This window comes from Geotrypetes seraphini, chromosome 9 (assembly GCF_902459505.1).
Source record: "Geotrypetes seraphini chromosome 9, aGeoSer1.1, whole genome shotgun sequence".
Classification (NCBI taxonomy): Eukaryota; Metazoa; Chordata; class Amphibia; order Gymnophiona; family Dermophiidae; genus Geotrypetes; species Geotrypetes seraphini.
The window spans coordinates 22,889,973-22,913,915 of NC_047092.1; the positions used below are offsets into that span (position 1 = coordinate 22,889,973).

Genomic DNA, 23,943 nt, shown 5'->3' on the forward strand with positions numbered 1-23,943 from the left:
GGACATCATTGGAGCTCGGGCCTAGGACCTATCATCAGATGTACAGAAGAGGTTAATATTTATGTAGATGCATACAAAACCACTGTCTCTCTTTCTCCGTCTCTGTGTATACTTGCTCCTGTCAACTTGAGTGCTCTCTTTTTATTTCTAAAACCTACACAACTGCTCTAGTGCTCCCATCCTGTGAAGATTCACTCTTGTAACATCATGCTTCTCAGCATCCACCTAAAATATATCCTTTTCCTCTTTCTCTCTCTTCCTCCTGCTCTGTATTTTCCACACATATTCTGTGCACGTTCAGTCCTCTCACACACTGTTTTTTTTTAATCATAATCTGTTTTTCAATACATCCACATGCATATTCTGCACATATTATTTCTTCTTATACTCCACGCTCCTAAATGGAATACTGGCTTAGTGAATTTGCCCTTCTAACATACTAATATGTCTGCTCATTTCAGTCATGACTGCTGAAAGCATCCTCTGTACTTCATATTCTAGTCTGCCTATGTATTTCTCAGGTGAAGTCGGGGATGTGCTAGGATTGTTACAGGTACAACATCTTTTGTCCATGGTAAAATGAAAAGAATTCCATGACATTTCTCTTTTCCCACTTCTAAGAGCAGCTATTCTAAGCACGTTCTGGATCATATGTTTATGTGAGAACTCCGCTGTACTGGTAAACTGGAAGCAAGTTCAAATGTAGTGCAGCTCAGGACACTTGGAAACTGAAACATCTTCAGACTACGGTATAATTTATTCAGTGATAACAATGCAAGAACTACAGCAGAACCCAAAATTCAAGTTTTCTAGCTGGAAGCAAATCAGCTAAGGAAAATATGACTTTTAAAATTACAATTCTGTGACTATTAAAAACCAAAGGCTATGGAATACAACGTTCTTGAGCTGTTGTTTATTATATAATCAAGTTCAAGGCAATTACATTCACTTTGAGAGCAAATTTGACCCAGTTGGTGACAATGGACCCAACACAGTCTGTGTTTCGGCACAAAAGAATCTTCCTCAGGGGTCTAGGTCAAAAGTCACATAATTTAAATATTCAGTGGCATGAATACACCAATTAAAATTAAAATTCCAATAGAAACTAAAATCCAATAAAAGCTCCTTGGACGAGTGAAAAATTGAATAACTGCAACGCAGTAGCTAAGGGAGAAAGCACCAATGAAGAGCAAAATAAATAGTGTTGATTAGTGATGTCATGTGTTGATTTTGGGAAAAGAAACAATTTGGGAGAATATCTGATCCAAAAATGTTCTAATGTAAGAGGAATGGATATGTGTGGAAATGGGATGTCTTACATCCTCCTTATGGAGAAATTGCCTAAAACAACTAAAAATGGCCGACCATATTTTTACCAAGGGCGGACCAATTATGCTTGATCAAAATAACTTATTAAGCTGAAATAGGCATAATGTGCATTGTTATAAAATGAATACGTATGTAAACATATGTACACAGAATACAGGGAATGGGGATGACAAAAATGAGTAAAATCTGTAAAAACGTGTGGCTTTTAAATATATTAAAGCCAAATGTCCCATGTTTTGTGAACCTTTTGGAGAAGCTATATACTGTGTTAGATCAAAACCATAAATAGTAAGTCAGAGAGAGGTAAATTAATGCATGCATGTATGAATCCTAGACATATTAAAACACATTATAACACAGACATACTGTATACAGACATTGTGTATGATGAATCTTAGGAATGATTCTCTAAAAGTTAGATGCATTTTATAGAATCATGTCTAGCATTGCCTAAAGTGGTCTTAAGCATTAACAACCTTAGGCATACCATATTTATGCCAGGTTTTTTTTTGACTTGCACGGTCTGTGTCTGTGTATGGCCGTTTGGTGGAGGATGGGCAGGGGAGGGCTTCAATGGCTGGGAGGGTGTAGATGGGCTGGAGTAAGTCTTAACAGAGATTTTGGCAGTTGGAACCCAAGCACAGTACTGGGTAAAGCTTTGGATTCTTGCCAAGAAATAGCTAAGAAGAAAAAAAAAAAAAAAAAATTTAAATTGAATCAGGTTGGGCAGACTGGATGGACCATTCGGGTCTTTATCTGCCGTCATCTACTATGTTACTATGTTACTATGACCTAAATACCAGTGCCTAAGTCTAAAACAGGTGCCTACATGTAAAACAAGTCCATGATTTGCCTTTAGCCTTACCTACTTTCTGTTAAGCACCTTGGTGCCTACCATCCAATTAAGTGCAATTAATATCAATTTCAAGTTGTTAATTGTCAATTATTGGTGCTGATTAAGCTTTTTAAATAATTAAGTTAGTCACCTAGATCGGCTAGGTGTGCCGATCTAGGCTCCTAACTTTAGGCATCATTTATAGATTGTGGGCCTATGAGTGCATTGTGCTTGTACTAGAGAATGGCACGGTGACAAAATTCATCACTGTTCCTGTCCCCACGGATAACTGCGGGAAATAATCCCATGTCATTTTCTAGTGTCTATTTCAACCTCAATCCTTCTACACCAGCATTCTTCAAAGCAAAGCTTGAGGGTCAGTGGTTGTGGCCATTCATACTCTGATTCTTATGTGAGCCAAGGATAATGAAGCCATTGTGACATCACTGATGTGATTGGCTCTTAGGCACTGGTGGAATGAGGCATTATGACATCACAATATCTGCTCTGGATACCAGAGACTGTCATTCTGTAGTGTCTGTTTCAGCCTCAGTCCTTCTACACCGGCATTCTTCAGAGCAAAGCTTGCGGGTCAGTGGTTGTGGCCATTCATACTCTGATTCTTCCCTCTCTCCTTAAAGAATGACATGAAGATGGTTATCCGCGGGGACGGGAACGGTGATGAATTTTGTCACCATGTTGGATCAGACCAGTGGTCCATTGTGCCCAGCAGTCCGCTCACGCGGCGGCCCTCTGGTCAAAGACCAGCGCCCTAACTGAGACCAGCCCTACCTGCGTACGTTCCGGTTCAGCAGGAACTTGTCTAACTTTGTCTTGAATCCCTGGAGGGTGTTTTCCCCTATTTGAATCCCTGGAGGGTGTTTTCCACTATGACAGACTCCGAAAGAGCGTTTCAGTTTTCTACCACTCTCTGGGTGAAGAAGAACTTCCTTATGTTCGTACGTAATCTATCCCCTTTCAACTTTAGAGAGTGCCTTCTCGTTCTCCCTACCTTGGAGAGGATGAACAACCTGTCCTTATCTACTAAGTCTATTCCCTTCAGTACTTGAATGTTTCGATCATATCCCTCAGGAAACATACAAAGAAATTGAATTGTTGTTGTTATGTGCCATCAACTAGTGCTTGAGTCCTAGCAACTTGATGAATTGCGGATCTACTACTACTACTTATCACTTATGTAGCACTGAAAGGCATATGCAGCACTGTACCTTTTGGCATTTATAGATGGGCCCTGCTAGGAAATGCTTACAATTTAACTTAGCCGAATTCTGGATGGATTTGAGGGGAGCGAAATGGCTAAGCAGAAGGCCTGAGAGTAGGGAGTTGCAGTAGTTTAAGCGCGAGGTGATGAGGGCATGAATAAGTGTTTTGGTAGTGTGCTCAGAGAGGAAGGGTCGGATTTTGGGAACATTATAGAGGAAGAAGTGGCAGGTTTTAGTGATATGTTGTGTCTGGGTGGTGAAGGAGAGAGAGGAGTCAAAGATGACCCCTGTTTTACGAACAAACAAAAGAGGAAGGATGAGAGTGTTGTCCACAGAGATGAAGAGCGAGGGAAGCAGAGAGGTGGGTTTAGGTGGGAAGATGAGCAACTCAATTTTAGCCATATTCAATTTTAGATGGCGGTGAGACATCCAGGTGGCAATGTCAGGCAGGCAGGATGAAACTCTGGCCTGGGTTTCAGTAGAGATATTTAGTGCAGAGAGGTAGATCTAGGAGTCAGCATAGAGGTGATACTGGAAGCTGTGGGAGGAGATTAGCAGTCCAAGTGTTTAAGTGTAGATTGAGAAAAGGAGTGGTTCCAGGACAGTCTTGAGGTACACCAATTAATAGCGGGAAGGCTGTGGAGGAGGAACCATCATTGCATACACTAAAGGGGCAATGGGAGAAATAGGAAGAAAACCAGAAGAGGGCAGAACCCTGAAATCCCAACAATTACAGCGTATCAAGGAGTAGGCGGTGATCAACAGTATCAAAGGATCTAAAAAGAAATCGGTTTTGTGCTAGCCTGGAAAGGTCCTCCTGTGTCATCCCCATAGTTGTTTTCAACGTGTCCAGCTATCTAATTGCAGGTCGCCCTCTTTGCCTAGTTCCTTTGATCTTCCCAATATGATGTCCTTCTCCAGTGATCTATCTCTTCTGATGGTGTGACCAAAATAAGAAAGTCGCAAGTTCATCATTTGGACTTCAAGTGACATAGCCGGTTTGATCTCTTCCAGAATCAATTTGCTTGAGTACCTGAATAAACTCATGTAAACTGTTTTGAACTCTTCTGGGAGAACAGTATAGAAAATTGAATGAATAAGCATTTTCATTGGCTCTCTCCCATGCTTCTATCATCAGCTAAAAAAAAAAAAACCCTTTAAATAGCACACATTTTAAAGTTCAGTTTTTGAGCAATTTCTCAGCAAAATTAAATATCTACTATACAATGAAAAGCAGGCTTAGCTTATCTTAGAGGTATGATGCTCCACTGAGTACTGCTGATTGCTCCGTGTCTCTGTATCTGCTCACTTTCCGTCTTTGTGCAACCTGAAACTTAAAGTGGGACTCAATCCCTGCTGTATTCTGCCAGCGATGGCCAACGTTTCACAATTAAATAAATCACTTCATCAGGGCTCTAGAGTGGCAAAAACGCTTGCAATCTAATGAACGGATTTTAAAGAAGTTCATCTGAATTATTCACTGGCATCAAGAGTGAGAGCAATAATTCACACAGCACACAGATTATACGTAACTGGAGTTTTGGTTAGATAAGGGATTACAGATATTTATTATGCAGCTGTATTTATCCGCTGTGTTTGATTTAGTCTCTCGTGATTGTTTGTTAAATAAATTAGAAGATGTTGGAATCTCTGGTAATGTATGAACGTGGTTTAATGGTTTCTTGAAGTGTAGATTAGTACTGGTATATTGGCAGAAAGAATTTTCAAAAGATTGGAACCGTTCAGGGAGTACAACATGGTTCTCCCCTTTCTCCTATTTTATTCAATATATATCTTAATAGTTTGGGTAAAGTGCTTCAGTCTCTAAATACTCATTATTTTTTATATGCAGATGATATTGTTGTTCTATTTCCCACATGTCAAGATGTATCTTCAATCTATATGTTGATGAATGAGGTTTTAAGGTTATTTTCAACTGGATGACTATCAACCATCTTAAGATCAAGGCCGACAAGACAAACAAATATTATATTGGTGGGAAATTCCCAGCAGATTATGCCTGAAATTAACCCAAGATTGTCAGGAGTCGAAGTACAATTAAAATCAAATCTTAAATTGTTATATGTTATTTAAATTCTAGGCTGACTATGGATCTTCATATAAATTGTCATCCAGAAATGTTTTTGTAAGTTAAAATTATTAAGAAGATTAAAACATTATTTAGAGAAATCTCAGTTCTGTTGGATTGTACAACCTTTGATCCTTACTATTGTGGACTATTGTAATGTAGCATTTATGGGTTTACCAAACAAATAAATTCAAAGGTTACAAGCCATCCAAAATGCAATAGCTAAATTTATCTTGATTGGAAAATTGCATGATCATGTGACTCCTTATTTGATTGAGCTGCACTGGCTTCCAGTTTATTCCAGGGTTGATTTTAAGATCTTGACTTTTATGTTTAAGATTCTTTATGGCCTAAGTTCAAGTTATACGAAGGACTTTTGACAATTTACACTCCTTCTAGGAGTCTGTGTTCCTCCACTGAACTATGATTAGTTAAACCATCCAAAGTTTTATTTAGGCTGAAAAGCACTGAACAGCAAACATTAATTAGTAAATGGAGTGAACTCTGGGATCTTCTTCCAGTTGTGATCAAAGACATTAAGAATTATGGCCCCCTTTTAGCAAGCCACGTTAGGGTTTTTTTATCATCAGCCGCTGCAGTAAAAAAAAAAACCCTAATGAGGCTTGATAAAATACAGTACAACTTCTTATATCCCGCAAATTTCAACATGGAATCATTGTGGTTTAAAGAAAGTTGTTTTACATTTGTGATATAGCATTATTGATAAGCAAGTTCAGTGTTACCATGTCATTTTAAGGATGTCAGTTTGTGGGATGAAGAGGACTTGGAAAAGTTGAATCTACTGGGGGAAAGATATGTCTTTAATCTTTTTCTAAACAAATAATGCTTGGGTAATCATCGCAGATGGATAGTTACACTGTTCCAGATATGTGGTCTAGGAACTCAAAGGTGGAGTTGAACATCCTGTTCTAATGTATTCCTTGAGAGCAAGGAAATAATATCTTAAATCACTGAGTGGTCCTTGAATTAAGGAAGGTGTGTGGGACCGGAATGCTGGCCACTAGTCTGCTGGAGTTGACTTCAAAGATGGACTTGTGAATCATACAGGCTAACTTATAGTGGATTCTTTTTTTCACAGGTAACCAGTGTAGTTTGAGTAGCAATGGGCTAGCCCTCTTGAAGCAGTGGAAATTGAAGATCAGCCTTGCCGCTGAATTTTGGAGCACTTGCAGGCACTTTAATTCTTTCTCTGTGACATTGTAGTAGAGGGAGTTGCAGTAGTCTAGGTGGGATAGTAAGACAGCTTGCGCCACCTTCCTAAAGATGCTTTGGGGCAGGGCCAGTCTTATTGATCTAAGTTGTCTCAATCTGAAGAAAAACTTCTTTGCCAAAGAAGCGATCTGGTCTTTGAAGGTTAGAGAGGAATCTAGTGTAACTACTAGCACCTTTGTGGAGTTAGTCTTATGTTTGTTAATTTTAAGGTAGTTGTTATGGATCCAGGTACTCAAGCTTTCAACGACATATTTTATGAAGTGCAGAGTATCTTCCAGAGATTCTTTAGCTGCACAAAGTATGAAAATGTCTGCATAGGAGAAGATGTGTGATTGAGGGAAGGGAGGCTGTTTCCCACTGCTCTTAGGTAGATGTTGAACAATGACGGTGAGAGCGGGGATCTTTGTGGGACCCCACAGGAGGACATCCATCTTTGGGATCTTTGGCCGCCTTTCCAGATCTCATAGGTGTGGGAGAGTCAGGAGCCGAAGAGAGAGGTCATACGGCACAGTCTTGCTAGGGGGGAAGGAAGGAAAGAGCATGTGATATACGCCACGGGCTGGGGGTAGGGAGTTGGGAAGGCAGGAAGGACAGATGCTCAGGGGCTTGGGGGGTTGGGAAAGACAGATACTCCACGTACTGGGAGAGGGTTGGGGTGGGAAAGCAGGGTAGGACAGGTGTTACAGGGGCTGAGAGGAGTTTGGGAAGGACAGATGCTGTGCATAGTAGGAGAGGGTTGGGAAGGATAAATGTACAGGTTGGGAAGGGGTGGGGTTAGGAAAGGAAGAAAATAGAGAGGCCGCACAGGTTGGGGTAGTGGGAAAGGAGAGAAAGAAATGCTGTTGGTGGGGGAGAGAAAAGGAATGGAGACTTGTTGGACATAGGTGTGTGAAGTGAGAAAGAAAGAGAGATGTACATGGGGAAAGGAAAAAAGACAGAATTGTTGTACATGATTGTGGTGGAAAGGAGGGAAGAAGAAATGTTGCACTGGGAGGGAGGAGAGATGTCAGACTCCGGAGAAGGGTGATGGAAGGAGGGAAGAGAGAGAATATGTCAGACCACTGGAATGAGAAGGAGAGAGAGAGAGATGCCAGACCGCAGAAAGGAGAAGAGAGAAAAAGAGAGAGATTTATCCCTCGGGAAGAGGGAGGGAAGGAGAGAGAGATGCCAGACCATGGGAGAGGAGAGCGATTCCAGGCTATGGGAAGGAGAGGAGAAAGATGTCAGACCATACGAGGGAAGAAGGGGGAAGACAGAGATGTCTGACCCATGGAAAAAGGATAAGATGGTGCACAGGGATGGAGGGGAAGGGAAGACAGAGGGAGGAGATGGTGCACAGCAATGGGTGAGGCAGGGAAGAGATAAGAAGACATGCTTCTTATGGATAGATAGGAATAGGGGAGAAGAAAGAGGGAGGAGATGGTACACATGGATATATGGGAAGAGAAGACATGGAAAAGTAGATAGATTTTGAGAAGAAAGCAGAAAAATGGAAGAAAGTTGAATGTTAAATGTTAAAAGTTAATGCTAAAGATGGATGTAGGGCAGACAACAAAGGTAGGGGAAATGATTTTATTTTCAATTTAGTGATTGAATTGTGCCAGTTTTGAAAATTTACATCTTCTATTTATATTTTGCACTGTTCAGGAAGAAATGCATTTGCTTCTATTTCTCTGGGGTTGTACTGCATGCAGAGTCTTGCATCTTAGGGTTTCATTTGTATATACCGTGTTTCCCTGAAAATAAGACAGTGTCGTATTGATTATGGGTCCAAAAAATGCACTAGGGCTTATTTTTGGAGATGTCTTATTTTTTTCATGTACAACAATCATCTCTCTCTTCCTGTCCTCCACCCCAATTCTTCCTCTTCCCTTTCTCCACCCACCCCCCATGTGCAGCATCTTTCTATCCCTCCTTCCCACCCCCCTGTGCAGCAGAACCCACCAACCCTTGCACTCATCCCCTTGTGCAGCATCTTTCTATCCCTCCTTCCCATTTCCCTGTGCAGCAGAACCCCACCGACCCTCCCTCCCTCTGTGAGACTGACTTACCTTCACTCCGAGGCCTCCAAAAACAGCAGTGGTGGCAGCACTGTGAGCAGGCTGCTTCGCTGCCTTCCTTGCTGGGGCCTTCACTCTGCCGCGTCACTGACAGTGATGGCTCCGGTAGGGAAGGCCGCGAAGCAGCCCATTCAGAGCTCTGCCGTTGTTTTTGGAGGCTTCGAAGCAGAAGTATGTCAATCTCACGGGAGGGTTGTGGGGTTCTGCTGCACAGGGAATGGGAGGGAAGGATAGAAAGATGCTGCAGAGGGAAGGCCTGGCCCCAGCGTAGAAGACCACGAAGCAGCATGTCAGAATGCTGCTGCCGTTGCTGTTTTTGGAGGCCTCGGAGCAGAAGTATATCAGGTCTCACAGGGGTGGAGGTCACTGAATTGGCAAGTCCAATATTTTCATCAATTCAGGCAGCATTAGTGTCAGGGATGGAGTCAGGGAGTGTCAGGGACATTTGGGAGGGACTTCGGGAGTCGATCTTTAGGGCTTATTTTTGGGGTAGGGCTTATATTAGGAGCACTTTTAAAATTCATGCTAGGGCTTATTTTCGGGATAGGTCTTATTTTCGGAGAAACGGTATTAGTACTTTTAGTTTGTGGTCCTGTATTTGCATAGGGGTTATTTGTGTTCTGCATGTGTGACCAAGGCCAGGTGTTCTGTTAGGAATGGATGATGAGAAGCATATGAGATGTTACTAGTGGTTTGCAGGCTGACATCAGCGGGAATTGTCATAGTGCAGACATAATCTGAGTGGTCTAGGATTGAGAGGCAATCTTTTGCCTGGCGTGAAGCTTTTTCTCTAGTGGGATACAACTACGTAAGTAGTGCGTTCAAGTACAGGAACCAATTCATCTTGGTTTATCCCCCTTTTTGTGGCTTCAGGTCTGGAACTAGTCTGGTGTTATTTTAAATTAGCTGTTCCTGCTTTCCCTGGTTCTGTGGTTGTGTTCCTCTCGGTCATCCTCAGCCGCAGAGAAGCTAATTCGTCTGGTGGTTGGGACCGCGCTGGGCGGTGGGACAGCAGCGAGGATCAGTGGAAGAAAGAGAGAAGATGGTAGTCGGCTTCCTCCTTTCTCTGCCTGGAGCTGGGTCAGAGATGTGCCTTCTCTCCTTTCCTGTCCGAAAGATATGTCATCTTCTCCTCTTCTCTCCTTTAGTGATAATAGTTGCACAGTAATCTTTTGCTTTTGTTGATGGACAGTGCCTCTGTCTTTTAATATCCTCAGTCTTTCTCTGTCCTCCTTGCTCTACATGAAGGGCCGCACAGAGGAGGGTCACCTGGTCGCCGGTCCTTTAACAGGGCTGAAGAAGAGCCTCTAGGTAGAGTGGGTGTTGCTCAGCTGGTCCAGTGCAGTGAGGATCGGGCTGGGGGGAGAAAGGATACTATGGTGGGTAACTTCTTCCTTCCCCTGTAGCTGGGTTCGGGCTTATATGTCTTTTCATCAAAGTTTAAAGAGCTGGCTTTTAAAGAAATATCTGTGCCGGGTTTTGAAAAGCTGACTGGACTCCTGGACATGTCCTCAAAAGGAGAACATGTCCGTAGAAATCCGGATGTCTGGTAACCCTACTATTTCTGCCTTTGTTTAAGATTTATTCTTGGTTATCTCTGCTACTGTTTAAAAATGCATTTCAGTTGTATTGATACATTGATTTATTTGTACCACAGTAATCTCTTTGAGATATTTAATAGCTATGATTGTATTAACACTTTGATTCCGCACTCCGCTTAGAACTTTTGGTTAAAATGGAATAAAAATCTGTTAAATTAAATTATACCCAACATATCATACCATAGTGATTCTAGTGTCTCACAAATGTCGACTAGGAATCATTGCAGTTTACATGATATTAGAAATGATACAGAGGTATAGACTTCATACACATGAATACGTTATAACAGGTCAGTGCAGTGAAGTGAATAGATGCATTTTCAGTGCCTTCCTGAATTGGAAGTATATGGTAAGTCATTGTAAGCTCCTTGGGAGTTCGTTCCAGACTTTGGGTCCTTGGAATTCAAAGTAAGGCTCATTCTTGCATGCTGGGGTTAATTTTATAAAGAGCTGCCTATTGGAGATGTAAGTGTTTGCGTCTTATATTTGCGCTCATTTTCAGCCTTTTGTATAAGTATTGTATGAAGAAAAGTAGGTGCCAAGTTTTCTTTATGGAATAGGCCTGATGTATTTTTTATATATATAGCCGGTCCTCCCAAAGGAACTTAGGTTACAAATCAGGTACCCAAGCAATTTTCCTATCTATCCCAGCAGGCTCACAATCTTTCTAATGTACCTGAGGCAGTAGAGTATTAACCCCCTCTTTTACAAAACCGTAATAGTGTTTTTTAGCGCAAGCCAGTGGGCTGAATGCTCTACGAATGTCGGGAGCAGCACAGAGCATGTAGCGCACCGGCCTGCACTAAAAACCGCTATCACTGTTTTGTAAAAGGGGGGTAAGTGATTTGTCCAGGGGCAGCATGGAGTTTGAACCCACTACCTCAGGATACTGAGGCTATAGCTCTAACCACTATGCCATGCTCAGTGCCTTTGATAGGGGCCTTTGAAGGGGCACATTCTGGGCATGGTTTGGGTAGGCCTGGAAAGTATATGTACATTTTCTATTTTGCAAGAAAAACATATGCATACTGTGAAAAATTCCCCTGTAGGCATTTTTTCTGCTCTGAATCTTGTGTAAGTATCTGCTAACTGCATGTTTGGAATTTGGAGGAGTAAATGAGGGACAAAATTGTACTTTCTTTTTTTTTTGTCTAATACCATCTCCAAAATTCAAAAATTAGAGTTTTGAGCATGGGCATTAGCTTCATTATTGGCTTCTTTCTATATCTGGTTTTGTGAATTCTGGCATATATATACAGTATATGGTAGGAAGTGTGAGCCAAAAGAAGTACGGGAAGAGACTAGAGAACCTCAACATGTATATTCTTGGAGAAGAGGAGGGACAGGAATGATATGATACAGACATTTAAATATTTGAAATGTATTAATATAGGACCAAATCTTTGCCAGAGAAAGGAAATTGGTAAAACTAGAGGGCATAAAATCGAGGTTGAGGGTAGTAGACAGGAGTAATGTTAGGAAATTCTTTTTCACAAAGAGGGTGGTGGATGCCTGGAATGCCATCCCGAGGTAAGTGGTAGAGAGGAAAACAGTGACGGAATTCAGAAAAGTGTGGGATGAACACAGAGGATCTCTAACTAGAATATGAATGGGCAAACTTTCCTGGTCTGAGTCCCACAAAGGAGATGGTTTGGATAGGCTGAAGTGAGCTTTAAGGGCAATTCCAGTAGTTAGAACCTAAGAACAGTACCGGGTGGACTTCTAAAGGTCTGTGGCCCAGAAGAAACAAATAAAAAAGACAATTCCATCATGAAACTATAATACATGTAATTATACAGCAGACTAGATGGACTGTTCAGGTCTTTATCTGCTGTCATTTAATTTGGGGCTCATAATTAAAACTTAAACACATCTAAAAACTCACGTCAAGTCGACACTTGGGCATCCTAAAAGACAGGTCGTCCAAGTACCGATAAACAAACCGAATTTCTGGGCGTATCCAGGGACCTTTTAGGCCTCTTAAAAGGCCTAAGGCTGTGCGCCCTAAGATGAGGTTAGGGAAGTATTTGGGCAGAATATGGGCAGAACTAGATTTAGTCGTCCTGCAGGGATAATCGAATGTTTCACGAGACTTCCTGGACGATAGTTATATGTTGTGATTTAGACCAGTGGTTCCCAATCCTGTCCTGGAGGACCACCAGGCCAATGGGGTTTTCAGGCTAGCCCTAATGAATATGCATGAAGCAGATTTGCATGCCGGTCACTTCCATTATATGCAAATCTCTCTCATGCATATTCATTAGGGCTAGCCTGAAAACCCAAATGGCTTGGTGGTCCTCCAGGACAGGGTTGGGAACCACTGATTTAGACGATATAAAAGCAGGTATGTGGTAAGAAGGTATCCAAAGTGATCAGATAACCACTGCAGAGACAAAGTAAAGACCCACACACACTTCCCTAGTGATCATTGACCCCCCTCACACTGCCACAAATATCAGAATAAAAAAGTGCATACCTGTCTCCGGAACATCAGCACCTGCTAGAGGAAAGCCTAGTAGAGCTGAATACAGATGTCTTAAATAGCCTGGGGGGTGGGGCTAGTGAACCATAGAGAGGAGGACCCAGGCCCATAAGCCACTCTAACCACCACATTCATGGTGGGAAATGTGAGCCCCCCAACCTCCCATCCTACTTTACTGCCATATAGGTGCCACCTGCAGCCATAAGGGCTATTGGGGTTGTGGGTATAGTGGTTTTGGGGGGGCTCATCATAACCTTTAAGGGAGTCCTGATGAGATGTTTATATGGTACCCTTTTTGTGAAGTTCACAGCAGTGCCCTGTAAGGTGCTCCACTGCTCTGTTGCTATGTCTGGGTGGCCAGTCCATCACAATGCTGGTCCCTCCCACGTCCAAATGGTGTTGTTCTGGGCGTTTGGGACTTGGACAAATTTTTGGTTGAAAATGTGGTATAAAGATAGATGTACTGGTGGTCTGGACAATCAATGGCCTGGATGTCCAGATAGCTGATTTATGAGAAAAAAAATTTTTAGATTGGGGTGGGGAGTTCCGGGGCAGAGCTGGCACTTGCCCAGTTTATTGATATATTCAGCAGTTAACTGATCAAGGTCACTGCAAAAATAGGACTAGATAAGTCAGTCCTATTTGTGTGTGGTGCCCCATTACCAGTTAAGTACTGAATATCACACTTACGGGCTGATGCTCATATCATGAGCTTAGCCCAGCAAATTGTTGCAGCATGCTCAGAATAATAAGCATGCAAATTAATGCCATGTTAAAATCATAGCATTAATTAACTGCTCACTATTCTGTACTAATTTTCCTGTTAGTGCCTACATTTTAAAAAGAAGAAAAAAAGCATGCCACAGCCCCTTCCCCCTTCCCTCAAGAAAAAAGGAATGGATCTGGGCACCCCCTGAGCAACAGTCCCTCAAACTGAAAAAAATCCCTGGTGGCCTGGTGGACCCCTCCTGACTCCTTCATTAAAAAATGACCTGGTGGTTCAGGGGGCCCACCCACATGACCTTACCCAATCCCAAGATCCACTAAAGCACTAACTTGTCCAGGCCTGACCCATCCCTGCTGATCCCCGGACAGGCCAGGCTGGGCCAAGTTGGGCTCGACCTCCCTAGTCACCATTAGTCCTGGTAGTCTAGTACAATGGTTCCCTAGCCAGTCGGGTTTTCAAGATATCCCTAATGAATATGCATGAGAGAGATTTGCATGCCTGTCACTTCCATTATATGCAAATCTCGCTCATGCATATTCATTAGGGATATCTTGAAAACCCGACTGGCTGGGGTCCCCCCAGGACAGGGTTGGGAACCACTGGTCTAGTAGACTCCCTCCCAGCTCTCACACAAAAAATAGCCTGGTGGTGTAACAACCAACCCACCCACCTGAACCGACCCAACCCAAACTGCCGCTTTTAAAGCCTAGCCAGGCCGCTTTTGGAAACAGGATACTCAGCTTGAAGGACCTTTGTCTGTTTCAGGATGGCAACACTTATGTTCTTATTCCTTGGGAACCCTAGTTATCCTTGCTTCTAAATTGTCTTTGCTTTATTTAATATCTTGGCTCTGGCTTTAAACCATCAGCGTCTGAGCATTTTTAATTAAAGTTTGTCTCTGCTCAGGTTCCATTAGGACTCAGAGTCAAAGCCACAACAATGTAAATTCCATCTGTTCTTCAATAGATCTAGGAACTCTTTGCTTCACTTCTATTAAAAGTGATTTATGTTTCAGAACACTCTGGGTGCTAAACTCTAGCTATCCAGGTGCTTTCTTTTCTTAGATTTTTATGCATCTAAACTTTGGGTGAAATTCTGTTTTGCCAATGTGTCTGTAAAGGCATAGATGTTTTCTTTATTCTGATTGTATCTGATGTTTCGGGGTTTCTGCTATAGTACATAAGAATAGCCTTACTGGGTCAGACCAATGATCCTTCAAGCTCAGTAGCCTGTTCTCACGGTGGCCAATCCAGGTCCCCAGTACCTGGCCAAAACCCAAAGAGTGGCAACATTCCATGCTACCGATCCAGGACAAGCAGCGGCTTCCCCCATGTCTTTCTCAATAACAGACTATGGACTTTTCCTCCAGGAAATTTTCTAAACCCTTCTTAAAACCAACTACGCTAGCCGCTCTTACCACAACCTCTGGCAACGCGTTCCAGAGCTTAACTATTCTCTGAGTGAAAAAATATTTCTTCCTATTGGTTTTAAAAGTATTTCCCTGTAACTTCATTGAGTGTTCCCTAGTTTTTGTAATTTTTGACGGAGTGAAGAATTGATCCACTTGTACCCTTTTCACTCCACTCGGGATTTGGTAGACTTTAGCCCTATCTCCCCTCAGCCATCTCTTTCCCAAGCTAAAGAGCCCTAACCTTTTTAGTCTTTTCTCATACGAGAGGAGTTCCATCCCCATTACCAGCTTGGTCACTCTTCTTTGAACCTTTTCTAGTGTAGCTATATCTTTCTTGAGATAAGAAGACCAGAATTGAACATAATACTCCAGGTGAGGTCACACCAGGGAGCGATACAGAGAGTGTATCATTCTGATGTATACCATGACTTTGAGTCTACAGTGAATATTGAGGTATGTTGCTGTTTCTGTGAAGGAATGCTTTATCTCTTTGAACTAGTGTATATTTTCTGGCTCTATTAACATTCTTTCACAAAAATGTTAAAAAGAACAGGCCCAAAAACAGAATCTTGAGGCACACCACTGGTAACATCACTTTCCTCAGAATGATCTCCATTTGACCTCTCTTGCAGTTTCCATTGTTTTTAGATAAATGTTTAGTTATTTATATGTTCGTGTTTATTAAAATATTTGCTATCCCGCCATTACAAAAAGGTCAAAGTGACTTGCAAATAAATATGATATATAAAATACTAAATACTAAAATAAAAGAATGCGAAATATTGATAAAAAAGGAAAAAAACATTCATTACAGGGTCAAACATTCCACACTATTTCCAATTAAAATAATCAAACCCCTGCGATTAGTCTCAGAAAAGCCAAACCAGTCTGCCAAATAATATTGCTAGGATTGTAGGGGTAGTTCCTTATTCACACCTGAAGGTTAGGCCTCTCTGATATCAAAGCCTGAACCATCTTTTGCAAGAAGAGAAAAGAAGAAATCATCTTTGCTGCCTGCTGCCTGCCAGGTGCATTTTGGACTTGTTTACAAGAATTCTGTTTCTCCAGTCAAGGACATCTGCCCGGCACAGCTCCTGAGAAAGGAATTAGCTTCCATAATAATAATAATAATAATTATTATTATTGTTTATATACCGCCAAAGCCAAAGTAGTTCGAGGCGGTTTACAATAAAGAAGAGCTGGACATACAGCGAAAAAAACAATGAAGCCTTTGAGTACATGAATATTTGTACAGAGTAAGGTAACATTGTAGGGACGGGTTTACAGTAAAAAGTAAGTCGAGGTGATTTACAATAGGAAGAGCAGGTCGTACAGTGTGGGATAAGCAATGAAGATTTTAGGAATTCTTGGTCAATAGGAAGTAGATCGAGGCGATTTACAATAAGAAGGGATTGGTCATACAGTGGGGGATAAGCAGTGAAGACTTTAGGAATTCTTGGTCAATAGGAAGTAGATCGAGGTGATTTACAATAAGAGGGGATTGGTCATACAGTGGGGGATAAGCAGTGAAGACTTTAGGAATTCTTGGTCAATAGGAAGTAGATCGAGGCGATTTACAATAAGAAGGGATTGGTCATACAGTGGGGGATAAGCAGTGAAGACTTTAGGAATTCTTGGTCAATAGGAAGTAGATCGAGGCGATTTACAATAAGAAGGGATTGGTCATACAGTGGGGGATAAGCAGTGAAGACTTTAGGAATTCTTAGTCAATAGGAAGTAGATCAAGGCGATTTACAATAAGAAGGGATTGGTCATACAGTGGGGGATAATCAGTGAAGACTTTAGGAATTCTTGGTCAATAGGAAGTAGATCGAGGCGATTTACAATAAGAAGGGATTGGTCATACAGTGGGGGATAAGCAGTGAAGACTTTAGGAATTCTTGGTCAATAGGAAGTAGATCTAGGCGATTTACAATAAGAAGGGATTGGTCATACAGTGGGGGATAAGCAGTGAAGACTTTAGGAATTCTTGGTCAATAGGAAGTAGATCGAGGCGATTTACAATAAGAAGGGATTGGTCATACAGTGGGGGATAAGCAGTGAAGACTTTAGGAATTCTTGGTCAATAGGAAGTAGATCGAGGCGATTTACAATAAAAAGGGATTGGTCATACAGTGGGGGATAAGCAGTGAAGACTTTAGGAATTCTAGGATTCTTGGTCACAAATCGGTTGAACAGGTTGGTTTTAATTAGTTTTCTGAAGTTGAGGTATGTGTCTCTCTGTTATCTACCTGAAGGCTGGTACACAAAGATACAGAATGGCTACTAATTGGTGAAAGACTGCTAATTGGGATTGTTTCTGGATTGGTCCTGAGAGGACATCAGAGAGGCCTAACCTTCAGGTGTGAATAAGGAACTACCCCTACAGGATGTGTTAACATCAAGGGCTCCTTTTACTATGCTGCGGTAGTGTTTTTAGCGCATGCTACAGATTAGCGCACGCTAACCGCCGCGTTACATGGAAAAACTAACGCCAGCTCTATGAAGGCGTTGGCGTCTAGCGCGCGTCTAAAACCGCTGGCACAGCTTAGTAAAAGGAGCCCTTAATGTTAACATATCCTAGCAGAAGAGAGAGTTCCACGGAAGGAATGGCAGTGCAGTTTGCTGGGAAGGGGTAAAACGCGGACCTCACGGACCTGACAGACCTTGCGGATCTAAAACCGCACGTCCTTAAAAATCTGAGGTCTATGCCACTTGTAGTTAGTCTCTGGCTCTGACAGACCTCGATGACAATTTAGCACTGATGGATCAGTCTCAGCATAGGGAGGGAAAAGTATTAAGATCCGTCAGTGCTAAAATGTCATCGAGGTCTGTCAGAGCCAGAGACTAAAAGTGGCGCGGACCTCAGATTTTAGGAAACCGGTTTAAAGGATTCGTTTTAGAGCTGCTCCAGCACTAGTCTCTGGCTCTGACAGACCTCGATGACATTTTAGTACTGACGGATCCGTCTCAGCATAGGGAGGGAATAGTATTAGGATCCGTCAGTGCTAAAATGTCATCGAGGTCTGTCAGAGCCAGAGACTAAAAGTGGCGCGGACCTCAGATTTTAGGAAACCGGTTTAAAGGATTCGTTTTAGAGCTGCTCCAGCACTAGTCTCTGGCTCTGACAGACCTCGATGACATTTTAGTACTGACGTATCCGTCTCAGCATAGGGAGGGAATAGTATTAGGATCCGTCAGTGCTAAAATGTCATCGAGGTCTGTCAGAGCCAGAGACTAAAAGTGGCGCGGACCTCAGATTTTAGGAAACCGGTTTAAAGGATTCGTTTTAGAGCCGCTCCAGCACTAGTCTCTGGCTCTGACAGACCTCGATGACATTTTAGCGCTGACGGATCCTAATACTTTTCCCTCCCTATGCTGAGACGGATCCATCAGCGCTAAATTGTCATCGAGGTCTGTCAGAGCCAGAGACTAGTGCTGGAGCGGCTCTAAAACGAATCCTTTACTATGGAGCTAAGAGAGGCTTTATCCTCTGGGGGAACAGTTTGGAGAATTGGTTAAGCCCACTGTGGTCAATATGGACGATGTGCGGAGGGCTATTGAAGTCATGGACTCCAACCTCAGAAAAGCAATGACTATGGTAAGAACTGACTGTGCTTCAATCAGCTTCCAGATAAATGTTCACGGAGAAATGTTACAAAATCAAAGTGAGACTTTATTACAACATGAAGTACAAATTAATCAAATTAAAACCTTAGAGTGGATATTATTTAAAAAAAAAAAAAAAAAAAAAAATTATGACAATCATGTTTCCGCACATGAGCTGAATGTCGTCAGCCTGTGTTGCAATAGGAGTTAACCGGACTCCATATTTTAGTATAGGAGCTTGTGGCCTTGTGTTTTTCCACTATAACGCTTTCATATTTAACTGTAAGGCATAGCGTATTCCACCATGTGTTGTAGTTCACCTTAGACATGTCTTTTCAGCAATGTAAGATATTTTTAATGGCTAGAAATATCAATATGTTGAGCAGTCTCGCATTGTGATCAGGCAGCAAATGTAGGAGGCCATGATGACCTAGTATAATAATGCGTAAACTCAGAGGCTCTGCTATGTTTAGTATTTTAGAAATAGTTTCCCATACTGTATTCCAATAATTCACTAAGTGTGCACAATCATAGATCATATGTGTTAAAGTGCCCTCCTGCATGTTACAAGACCAACACAAGGGAGAAAGTCCAAATATGGCTCATACCTTATGGCTCATTCTCCAATGTTTGCATGAGTGTATGGCTCCGGTGTCTCTCTGTGCTTTGGATATTACATGTACTTTTGGCTGCGTGTTGTGCTGCTACTCCCCTCTTTCTAGATAGGCATGGGTCTGCCTGCTGTATCACATTATGTAGATAATTTCTTATGACTCATTGCATTGGTGCAGCGTGCATGTTTCTTGCCTTGCTAACATTTATTGTACTTAATATCCCAAACTCAATAAAATTTCTTGAACTTAAAAAAAAAAAAAAGAGCTTATATTAAAAAAAGATTGGAGTATATGGAGAATAAACAGAGAAGGAATAATTTTAGAATGCTAAATTTTCCTAAATCTCCAGTATTGTCAGCAGTTGAAATGGTTCAGAGATATTGGAAGGAGATTTTGATAATACCAGTGAAAAGTTTACTACCTACCACTAAAGCTCAATATATTTTGTTGGGCAAAAAACAAGAGAGTTCTACTCCCACTGGAATAGTGGGGATTGAAGGTGGTGAAATGAATCTGAATAATTCTTTTGAGAATTCACAGGAGTTGCCTTGGAGTTTGACAGAGATTTAATACTTCGGACTTATTTCAGATATGTAAATAATAATTTTTTTTGGCTCGACAATTCTATTATCTCCAGATATATCTTAAGTTATATAAAAGAGAAGAAAAGATTTCCTGGTTTATAGACCTAGGGCAGGGATAGGCAATTCCGATCCTCGAGAGCTGGAGCCAGGTCAGGTTTTCAGGCTATCCACAATAAATATGCATGAGATAAATTTGCATCTCAATGAGGCAGTGCATGCAAATCCATCTCGTACATATTCATTGTGGAGATCCTGAAAACCTGGCTCTCGAGGACCGGAATTGCCTACCCCTGACCTAGGGCTCAAGCCCTGGGAGCTTCTTTCATTTTGAAATTTCCTGCAAAGTGTATTTTATTGGAGGGGAAAAATTTTTTTTTTTTTGAACCAAAACAATTATTAGAATTTATTGTGGCCAAAAAGGGAGGGGGAGTGACTTGGCCAAATTACATTGCCCACAGTGTAACGAACTAGCTGTTGAAAGTTGTTTCCTAATTCCGTCCTTTAGATTTACTTAGAGCTCCTTTTACTAAGGTGCGCTAGCGGTTTTAGCGCGCACGTTAGATGCTAACGCCTCCATAGAGCTTGCATTAGTATTCTCTGTGTAGTGCGGGGTTTGCACGCACTAAAAATGCTAACGCACCTTAGTAAAAGGAGCCATTAAATGTCTTTTCTTTTTCTAATTCTTGGATCTCTAAATTTAGTGGACTAAATAATGAGTATAATTTTTTTTTATTTTCTTTTTCTTGATATTTCACATTTTGTGAATCTTGAGTTTCTAAATCTGTATTCAAGTAAAGTTTGCTTGTTTGAAATTTGAAAATTTAATAAATAAAAAAAATGTGATTTATTAATTACAGAAGGATTCTGGAGCTCTGTATATTTCTGGTTCTGACATTACATAATCTTGCAATCCGCCAGGGATGCTACTGTCATTCACGCCGCACTCTATGTATAAAAGTTGCCCGCCCCTGAAATAAGATCTTAGGAATCATTAGGAAAAGAAAGGAGAATAAACCATACAGTAGAATATTGTAATGCCCTTGTTTACTACCTCCATGATATAACTGCATCTTAAATATTGTGTGTAGTTCTAGTCATCACATCTCAAAAAAAAAATATTGATTAGAAAAAATGCAAAGGAAGGAGGTAAAATAATCAAAGGAATAGAAAGGCTAAAGAGGTTCGCTAAGAGATGGCAAGGGGGAGATATGATAGAGGTCTAAAATAATTACTGGAGTAAAATAGATAGATGTGAATCACTTGTTTATTTTTACAAAAGTATAAGGACCAGAGATTATGCAACAAAGTTGCTAAGCCGTAATTTTAGAACAAAATTGGAGAAAAATATTTCATCCAATTAAATGCTAGAATTCGTTGCAAGAGAATGTAGTAAAATTGATTGGAATAGCAGGGTTTTAAAAAGGTGTAGACAAGTTCTGGAAGAAAAGTCTATAAACCCCTATTAAGATAGATCCATTGTGTATTCCTGGGAAAAGTAACATGGAATCTATTTTCGTTTTTTCTGATCCTGCTAGGTATTAGTGATTTAAATTGGTTATCAGTTCTCGTATACTCTTCTTATGTAATCTCCATGTATTTTGACTATGGGCTCCTTTTACTAAGCCGCGTTAGGGCTTTAACGCATGGAATAGCGGGCGCTACCTTGCCCCGCGCACTAGACCTTAATGCCAGCATTGAGCTGGCGTTAGTTCTAGAAGCGTAGTAAAAGGAGCCCTATGTATTCTGTAATTTGCTTTCATCTTCTGAATGTCTTTAAGTTATGCTTTGCCTTTATTGTTTTGCGTGTCACATAGGAAACTATTCTCTTGGGTTCATTACTTCAGATGCTAAGGAAGGCTCCCTAGATGTACTAGTCAAATTACATTGACAATGTTTCTAATTTAAGTTTTGATTACATCTTGTAGCATCTCTTATGTCCCACAGAGTATGCAACTCCTTTCACTCTTAACTACAAATATCAGTAGGCCTGATGTTCTGGCAGACATCCAAACTTGCTAATCCCTGTAAGTGTGAAGCTGTGTGAAATATTTTTTTGTGGTGAAAGAAAAATTGTTTACCTGTAAAGATTGGTTTTTGAGAGTAGTATATTTCATGAATTCATATCATTTGCTCATCTTGTCTGGCAGAGTTGTATATTTCATTGTTTCTGCTATAAACTTTGACAAAAGAGGAATGACAAGAAGAAAAAAAACAGGGGAAAAAGGACAGGCAGGAGTTTCGAGAGATGAAAGACCAGAAAGGAAAAAAAAAAAAATCAATCAATAACTTATTGTACAGACAACATAAGAACATAAGAAATGCCTTCACCGGATCAGACCGAGGTCCATCAAGTCCGGCGATCCGCTCATGCGGCAGCCCATTTAGGTTCTCTATTATGAAGACCTGAAATAACCGTATCCCTCAATATGATTTGCAAGAAGGTGTATATCCAACTTGCGCTTGAAACCCTGAAGAGTAGTCTCCGCCACAACATCGTCAGGAAGAGAATTCCAAGCGCCCATCACTCGTTGTGTGAAACAAAACTTCCTGACATTTATCCTGAACCTGCTGCCACACAGTTTCAGGCTGTGACCTCTTGTCCGTGTCACATCTGAAAATGTTAGTAATGCTGCTTCTTGGTCTATTTTATCAAATCTTTTTAATATTTTAAAAGTCTCTATCAAATTGCCTCTCAGTCTTCTCCTCTCGAGTGTAAACAGTCCCAGTTTCCTGAGGCGTTCTTCGTAGTTCAAATTTTTCATTCCTTTGACTAGTTTCGTGGCTCGCCTTTGCACCTTCTCCAACAGAGTTATGTCTTTCTTGAGGTAAGGAGACCAGTGTTGGACACAGTATTCTAAGTGTGGTCTGACCATTGCTCTATAAAGTGGCATTATGACTTCTTCCGATCTACTCGTGATCCCGTTCTTAATCATGCCCAACATCCTGTTTGCTTTCTTCGCCGCCGCCACACATTGCGCCGATGGCTTTAGGGTTCTGTCAATCAATACCCCCAAATCCCTTTCATGTTCGCATTTTGCTAATGTTACCCCAAACATTCTATATTCGTGTTCTTTGTTCTTCTTTCCTAGATGCATCACCTTGCATTTATTTATGTTAAAATTCATCTGCCACTTTGTCGCCCACGTTTCCAGCTGTCTCAGATCCTCGCAGTCCCTTTGAGAGCCAACCGCCCGACATAGTTTTGTATCATCGGCGAACTTTATTATATTGCATGTTGTTTCCTCCTCAAGATCGTTTATAAAAATATGTTTACTGAATTATTTTCAAGTTTCAAGTTTAATAAATTCTTTGATTAGATCGCAAAATCTCATTTCAATGCGATTTACATCAGATAAAAATCAGATAAAATAATAAAATCCACATATATCACATATGCTGCTAATTGACATTGAAACATTAGGGAAAAGGGCAACTTAAATTTCAATATTAAAAAAATAAAACAAAAAATAAAATCGGGTATAGGTTTAGTACACACAGGATGGGAGACACATACCCATTTGATTTTGCTACTCACTTCTGCCTCACTGCCACATGGAAATTCTTGTGTAGCAATGATTGCTATGCAAAAATGGAATTGTATATCCTGCAGATTGCATTCCAAGCTCTTGGAATCCAAAAAGATGTAAACAGGATGGAGTTGGTCCATAGGAAGGCTACTAAAATGATCAGTGGTCTACATCATAAGGCATACGGGGACAGACACAAAGATCTCAATATGTATGCTTTGAAGGAAAGGACAGGAGAGGGGAGATATGATAGAGATGTTTAAATATCCATATGGAATAAATGCTTATGAGGCGAGTCTCTTTCAATTGAAAGGAAACTCCAGAGTGAGAGGGCATGGAATGAAGTTATGAGGTGATAGGCTCAGGGGTAATTTAAGAAAGAGTGGTAGATGTATGGAATAGTCTCCTGGTAGAGATGTTGGAAACAAAGATTGTCTCAATTTAAGAAAGCATAGGACAGACACATGGGATCTCTTATGGAGAAGAGAAACATGACGGCAGAAAAAGGCCAAATGGCCTATCTAATCTGCCTATCCATAGTAACCATTATCTCTTTCTCTGAGAGATCCCACGTGCCTATCCCAGGCCCTACACAGTCTCTGTTTCTACCACCTCTTCT

General features: G+C 41.2%; 1 protein-coding gene across 4 annotated transcripts in view; it reads left to right on the forward strand.

Moving 5' to 3' along the window:
- SHANK3 (SH3 and multiple ankyrin repeat domains 3) overlaps positions 1–23,943 on the forward strand; it is a 924,054-nt gene that overhangs the window by 667,624 nt on the left and 232,487 nt on the right. The gene's annotated exons all lie outside the window — the stretch shown is intronic.